The sequence below is a fragment of the Phoenix dactylifera genome, chromosome 3, assembly GCF_051530095.1.
Source record: "Phoenix dactylifera cultivar Ajwa chromosome 3, Ajwa_hap1_PhDact_Kaust_v1.1, whole genome shotgun sequence".
Classification (NCBI taxonomy): domain Eukaryota; kingdom Viridiplantae; phylum Streptophyta; class Magnoliopsida; order Arecales; family Arecaceae; genus Phoenix; species Phoenix dactylifera.
In genome coordinates, this window is record NC_143192.1 from 15,981,941 (window position 1) to 15,989,849 (window position 7,909).

Below are 7,909 nucleotides of genomic sequence, written 5' to 3' on the forward strand. Positions count from 1 at the left end.
GCATCTAAAACAGGCACCAGATAATCGTCTACAGTGTTCAGTCTTATGCATACCACCACATGCATCACACTTCTGCTTCTCTTGCTGAATAGTCTTTCCATCAGATCCTTGCTTCCCTGATTGCCAAGATTGGTTATGTGATTTTGCAGTTTTGCTAGAATTCTGTCCACTGCGAGCATCATAATCTCTGCTTCTCTTCTTTTGTTTCTTATCTTTGGCATCATAGGTTTCTTTCCAGACAATTTCCAGATTCTTAGCCCTGTCTACCAGATCATCATAGTTTGTCGAGTTTATTGCGGCCAAACTCCGACGTAAGTGAGGCTTCAATCCTTCTTCAAATCTCCTCATCCGAGACTCTGCATCCATGACGAGGGTGGGAGCAAACCGAGATAGCCTGTCAAACTCTGCCTCATACTCATCCACAGTCATAGTTCCTTGATTCAGATTGAGAAATTCCCTCTCCAGCTCCCTCAGGCGACTGGAGGAAAAATACTTGGAGTAGAATGCTGTGCGGAATCTCTGCCAGGTAAGCGCCTCATGCTCGGGTGCCAATGTGCGCTCCACAGACATCCACCAATGATGAGCTCGGTCCTGAAGCATATAGGTGGCAAATCTGACCTTCTCTTCATCGGTGCACTCCATTGCCCTGAAGGCTTTCTCCATTTCATTTATCCAGGTTTCGGCCTCTTGAGGACTAGTGGTGCCTTTAAAAGCCGAAGGTGCCATCCTCTTGAATTCTGCTATACTCCTTCTTTGCTCAGGAGGAGCAACATCCTGCTGGACTGGTTGCTGAGGTTGTTGCCTCTGTTGGCGTACTAACCCGACGACCTCCTCGATCAGTTCGAGCACCCGAGTTTGATTTCCGGCGGCAGCTTCTGGAGTTGATTGACCCTGGGTCCCTGAGTTATGCGGTGCCTCGCCCGCTTGGTTAGTAGGGGCTCTTCCCCGAGGGCCCCTGACCATCCGATTCAGGCTACGGACACGACGAGGCGGCATTCTGATTCAGTAAAAATATATAGATATTATAAAATCATCCAAACAGAATAATACGAAATAGTTAATAAAATAAATAAACATTATCCCCTTATCTGGTTCCTACCCATCTCTCAACCTTTCTGACGGATCCTACGAATCCTAAAACTTAGGCTCAATATAATTGTTTCAGTTACAATCCCTAGTGATCTTAAACCTGAGCTCTGATACCACCAAATCTGTCACGCCCCGAGCCCGAGGCGCGGCAGACGCCGCACGCCCGCACGGCGGACCGCACAGGCGTGCAAGGCATCGGATTACATCAAAGCAAATACAGATGTTCAAGACTTTATTTAAGGATTAATAGCAGATGCTTAAAATTGACAAAATACTTAAAATCATTCAAAAGCAGTCTTACAAAATTCCAAAATAACATATGCCAACATAATTCAAATGTCCAAACTAAACTAACTAAAATGCCAATAACTGAAGAATCATCGAAATCTCTAACGCACTCCCCAATCCCGTGCGATCAAGCCTCTGGATCTGAAAAACGAAGAAAACAGAATAATGAGCTACACTAGCCCAGTAAGCAACAAAATACCCCAGAGTGGGGTCAGAGCATATCAGATCAAAATACAGGATAATGTTTGAAACAAATCACAAATAATATCATTTTTGTTTTTATAAAACTCTGATATCATAATCTCAACATGATAGGCTACGGCCACGTAACCCAGTGGCATGGGTTGCACAGAGTGCCAGAAACCACTATTGTTAGTCACCGGTGGAAACGGTGTCCAGAAACCACTATTCTAATCACCGGTGGCGCGGTGTCGAAACCGGTTCCTCACAGAATACAAGTCGACAGGTCCAACGTATAATCCCCATTGGCGGGGCCAGAACAGAACAGACAGATCATAGCCATGCTGAGAATATATATATATATATATATATATAAACAGATTTCATAAATTTTTCAGTCATAGTTTACGGATTTCAGAGCATAATTTTCAAATGAAATTTAACATGCCAGACCCATTTTACTAAATACAAAACATATTTCAGAATTTAATCTATTTAGTATTAAGTTACTTACCTCTTCTCGCTTAATTCCTACTTCAGATAGGCGGATCAGGTTCACCTGTTTAAATTTAATTAATTTTTTGTTAATATCAGAATTAAGCAAAAATCCAAAAATAATATTATTGGACACGGCCCAACAGGGCCCATAGTTAGCCCATAATGGGCATAGCCCGATAGGCCCATATTGGGCACGGCCCAATGGGTTCGGGTTTCGGATTCCGGGTTTCGGATCCGGGTTCGGGTTCCGGGCTTGGATCTGAAAAGGGCCCAAGCTGGGCCCACAAGGGTACTGCCCGACTGGGCCCAATCGGACTGGACTGGGCCCAAGTTGGGCCTGCAGTGGACTGGGCCCAAGTTGGGCCTGCAGTGGACTGGGCCCAACGGGCCCAATTTGGCCCGTGATGGGGCTCCTCCTTCCCCAAACCCCCTCACGGGCAGAGGAAGCAGGAGAGACAGAAGAGAGAGGGAGAGGGCCAGCCCGGGTGGCCTCCGGCCTCCGGCCTCCTCTTGGTCGACGGTCAGCCGGCCGCTGGCGGCCGGCGGTTGCGGCGGTGACTGACGAGGAAGAGACCGAGAGTGGTCTCGGTTTGGGGCCAAAACAAAGGGAGGAAAGCATGCATCGGCTAAGATCGGAGAGCACAAACGGAAGAGGGCTTACAGGCAGTCGGCGGAAGTGGCGGATCTCGGCCGGGGGAGGCTCGGTCCGGTGTCAGGCGGCGGCGGCGACGCTTGAACCCAAGGAGATGGGTCTCAGAACAGGGGGTGGCTGCGAGGGGGATCCGGGCGGCGCTTGGTCGGGAGGGTACACCGGTCGGAGAAGAGGAGGAGGGAAGGAAGAAGAGGAGGAGGAGGAGCTCGGGATGCCCTAGGGTAAGGAGTAGATGGGGCTTTATAGCCCCATCGCAACGGTTCTCCGCCGCGATGTCAAGCGAGATCCACGGCCGATTCACGGCCGTGGATGGACTAGGAGGGGCGCCGCGGGGATCTCGCGGCGCCCTTGCCTTGTTTGCCCCTCCGGAGGAGCCGGAGAGGATCGCCCACGCGATCCTCTGTTCCGGCTCCTTCCCCAAAAGAATCGGGGCTGAAGTCGGCGAGGGCTGCCGACTTCAGCCCCGTGTCTCACAGCCTATTATACTGCATTTTGGCAACCATACCAAATCAATATGGCCCAAAACAGACCAATACAAATTGGCATGCACCTGTTCAGAGCACAAGGACAAGGCGTAATATGCCCGTGACCTATTGTAGTATGGCATGGTCATTATTGATTGGCATGCTCGGTACTTGAATCCATGCTTTCATCTTCACATAGAGATGAAGTGCTCTATAAATTTTGGTACCTAAGTGAGGAGCGTCCCTCGCATGAGGAAAGAAAGCCCTTGCAATAATAAAGTTAGGCCTTTGGAGAAGCCTTTGAAAGGACTAGGCAACTCAAGCATCCAAAGATGACTGTGATGGTTGATCCCCATGATGACTCGTAGTTCCTAGCAAGTCAGAAATGGGCAGAGAAGCCAAGAGTTAAGGAGAGAGAGGATTAGAGGATCATGGCAACACTGAGAAGAAAAGGAGGAGCATGCTACAGTAAATTAATATGGGAAGGAAGAGAAACAGCAATAGAGGAGCCTAAATGGCTGGATCAAACAGAAGGTTATACAACAGGAAGAGATCAAATGGAGTTGACACCATTGTTTTTCACAAGATGATAATGATACCAAAAGTCCTATCTCCTATGCAATCAAAATGTTACCAAACCTGATTTATTCCATCTACATCAAATCAAACTATGGATCAAAGTATGAGCTAATTAAGTTTGGGAATGTTTTATGATTAGCTCAACCTGATGACAACATTCTATTCATGTTGAATTCCCACTTAAAGTTTCTACTTTTTGTTTAGTTTTGCAATACATTAACAAAAACCTGCCAAAAATGATTCAAACACAGTAAGAGCAAAATATACAAGACAACTCCAATGCTTATGGTCAAATAATGACATAAAAATTCAAAAGAAAAAGAACGAGTTAGTTATTCCCAATAGTTCTAGGCATACCCCAAAGAGCTGCACTTTGCACAAGTGGAGGAACAGGTAAATCTTCTTCTGATTTTTTTACAGTCCTGGACATAATACAAAATTTCAATGATGAACATAAACAGCTCAAAAGGAACGGTGAAACAGCTGAATTTGAGATAAATGTTGAAGTTTCAAATCCCATACGTATAGCATGCAAACAATGGAAAAAATAAATATTTTACGATTAAGGGTACCGTTCATTTACTATATTCAATCAGACTGCATATTAATTGAAAAGGCAGTCCACTTGGCATTATATGGCCGCATATGCAGCCCACTTCACATTGTTCTACTGCATATATGGCCTGCTTCGCATTATGTGCTATGGGCCATATATGTGGCCTACTATTATGTTGGCTCTGTGCGGATGGAGCAGATTCAAGCTCATACTTAGGTCAAAAATGTTTTTGGGTAGAATGGATATAGGTTTAATAATATTAACATGTTAATTATGTTATAACTATTGCTATTAGGTACTTAGTAACAGTCACTTTAGTCGTTATAGTTGCTAACATTATATTATTTATTGAAAAAATATTAAATATTTATAGTTACTAACATTTTTGTCTAGATTTTACTTAATAAATTATTTGATATTTAAATAGGTAAATAATATTAAATACATATGCAGCTGGCCCGCATATGGCATATGTGCTATGCGGTCGCCTAACCACCCACATACTGCAGCGGCCTTTTGAAGCAATAAGCATGTAACATCTATAGCATTCAATCACCTAGGGAAAAGTAGAAAACTGAAAAGAAAAAAAAAAGCACCTATAGGGCTTTATTTCAGGAAACAAACCCCATAAACATAGACCGAAGAAAAGTTAATTTATCAAGGATAGACAATATATTAAATTTACACTGAACCCAGCAGATATTTGCTTGCAATAGTGAAATATTTATTATTCAGTGTTTCATTCAGCAGCATGAGAGCCCAACTTAGAAATTAATATGAAAAAATATCATCCAAATTTGAATGGAAGATTTTCCTTTATGCTAGGAGTGAAACAGAAACCTTGAAAAGATGAAGGCCAAGTAGAAAGAAGCTAGAGTATGTGGCATTCAAAGGTGAATCATGGTGATTTACTTAACCATAAGATGGAAATATCATGAGATCTCCATGGGAGGCCAACTTAGGCTCACCAAGCATCTTATAAAGATTAACAACAAGCACTATAAGCTTTAGCTTCAATTTCTAATGATCATTATCCCCAAAGATAAAAATGCCTTTTCACTCGATGTTTGCAAGACATCTAATTCTCCATCAACATCAAATTCTCTTGCTCATTCAGATAATAAATGCTTCATTTCCCACAGGTCAATCCATTAGGTTCTTGAGTCAAATGGATCATCAGATAAGAAGTGGACATCATTTTTTTTTCTCATAGTAATTCTCATTCAGTCACATCAATGACTTTAGCAATTGGATCATCTATCACGGTTGGTGGTAGTGGGAACATCTTTTTGTCTTCTGACCTATCCATACACAAACTTCTCATGTTAGCTATACACAACCTGCTTAACTAAATGTTAGATTATTCCATTATGTTATTTCTTATTCTACCAGGGACAAGTGGAGGACATGAATGGAGGTTTTATTATAAGGACTAGAAGATACACATTGGTTTGTTGATCATTCATCAATTGCTGCCTATTAATGTCCTTTTACTTTACTATAACCCACTTTGTTAGTGCCCAAAAAGATGGTTCCTAACTACATGGTTTAAGGTCTTAAAAAAGCAGCTTGGTATGCAAATCATGGTTCCTAACTATATGTAATATGCACAGGAATATGTGAGCATGTATGCAATTGGTTTAAAGCTAAGGTTCATGAAATTTATGATTTGACCAGACTGTATCATACAGTACAGGGCAAACTATAGAAACATAAATCAAGATAGAAATTTGATGGATGATTAAATTTGAATGACCGAAGTACCAATTATCACAGAAAGACCTCTTGTTTGAACTGCTGGAAAAATCCTAATGTTAACCGTTAAATACATTGCTAATAAATGTTTTTCTATTAGTTATTACATTAAATATAATTAGTCCTATGCAGAATGTTCTCTGTGAAATTTGTAAACACTTAACCAATAATTGGTCCACATATCAATAATTTAATCATTAAGAAATAATTTACATTCAGATACAGAAAATGGTTAGCGAGTCCATCGCAGGTACTGATACCATCTACTCAAACAGCAATGGCAAATTGAAGTACAACAAAATCACCAATATATTAGATAGCCGAAAGAATTCGTTCAAGCAAATATAGCAAAACCACAAACCTCTGGTTTCTCCAAGAGAATCAAATTAAAGATGGTGCTCAAACTTTACTTAGGGACTCAAACTAACATCATTTTAAGTTGATCACCTGCTAGGTAGAGCTTCACAAGCACGTGTCAAGCTTCCAAAAAAGCCGGTCGATGCCGATGGCCGCCCAATACGCGCATATGTTGCTAATAAACCCACTAGAGCAATATCTACAACCATCCCAACCAAAAGGTCTGCAGCATAAACTCGAATTCTGCCCAAAAATCCTCCCCCCTCTTTTGAATTTCCGCAAATGTTGCACAACAAGAATCAATAACGATCTGCATTGCTCCATAACTCCGTTGAAATATGGAAAAATTCCTCAAATGCAATCCCAAGAACATCTAAAGCAACAAAAATCAACAGACCTCAGTTCCAACTTTAAAAAGAAATGACGGGTCAGCAAGCATCCGATCCCGGAACATCGCGCAGCACCTCATCAAAGCACCCAGTGGCCAAGGCGCCGCCTTCTAAAGTGAAAAACACAAAAAGGTGTGAACTTTTTGGAGAAGTTAAGATTTTGCACACAATTTGAGAAGGAATACCTGTAGGTCCAGGTATCTAAAGAGAAAATCTCTTCGGATCCCCATAGCTTTCGCCACCTCCAGCATGTCAGAGACGAAGAAGGCAGGGTCGCCTCACGAGCCTCCAACTCTCGGATCACCTCCTCAAATTTCGACAACGGCCCGAACTCAGCCTCCTCCGTATCATGTTCGCCATCATCTCCACCGCCGTCACCATTACCGCCGCTGCCGTCGCCGGCTCCATTCACACGATCGAGTTCCGCGTGGCGGCTCCATTTGTCATTCTTAGCAAAGCGCCTACAGGTGTTTTCGGTAGAAAATACTGGGAAAAGGGTCTCATGGGAGGACGAAGCGAATCTGGATTTGGGATTGGAATGCGAGTTGAAACCTCTGACTTCGATCGACAAGAGAGAGTTTCGGGCGAGAGCGGCGGAGTCGATCGAGGGGGCGGCGGGGTTTGGGGGGAGGAAGGAGGGATCATAGGCTCTGAAGGTGGCGCAGGAGAAGGCCATTGTCGGGCTGAGCGAACGAAAACTTGGTCCAACTTTGTAAAAGATCCGTCGAAGTTGGCGGTTTCAGGGATGCATTGGTAGAAACTCTAGGGAAGCGTTTGGAATCATCCGTATATCAAAGCTGGATGAGGTGAGAGTTTCTCTAGGGAAGCGTTTGGAATCATCCGTATATCAAAGCTGATACTGGCGTACATGGCGAGATCACCTTGTCTATCTGTACTATAGTAATTCTATATAAAAATGATTCCAAATAATTCTTATTCCTTGAGTCACTGCCAAATTTAATGATGAAATTCATCCTTGAGATAGGCTATGTAAGATTACCTTAAGATGGTAAACTTAGGCTGAAATTTGAGAACAAAAATACCTCTCAATCCAACAAAAAAAATTGATAACTTTCGTTATGGCATGCCAAGCTTTAGAATT

At 42.8% G+C, this 7,909-nt stretch overlaps 1 long non-coding RNA gene across 1 annotated transcript; it reads right to left on the reverse strand.

Annotated features, from left to right (window-relative positions):
* Positions 1–1,320: 1,320 nt before the first annotated feature.
* Positions 1,321–7,626, reverse strand: LOC113460985 (uncharacterized). Its single transcript, XR_016399787.1, has 5 exons — positions 6,993–7,626; positions 6,816–6,917; positions 6,509–6,728; positions 4,108–4,172; positions 1,321–1,518 (listed from the first exon to the last, which is right to left on the reverse strand). It is a non-coding gene; the product is annotated as an uncharacterized LOC113460985 (long non-coding RNA).
* Positions 7,627–7,909: the final 283 nt, after the last annotated feature.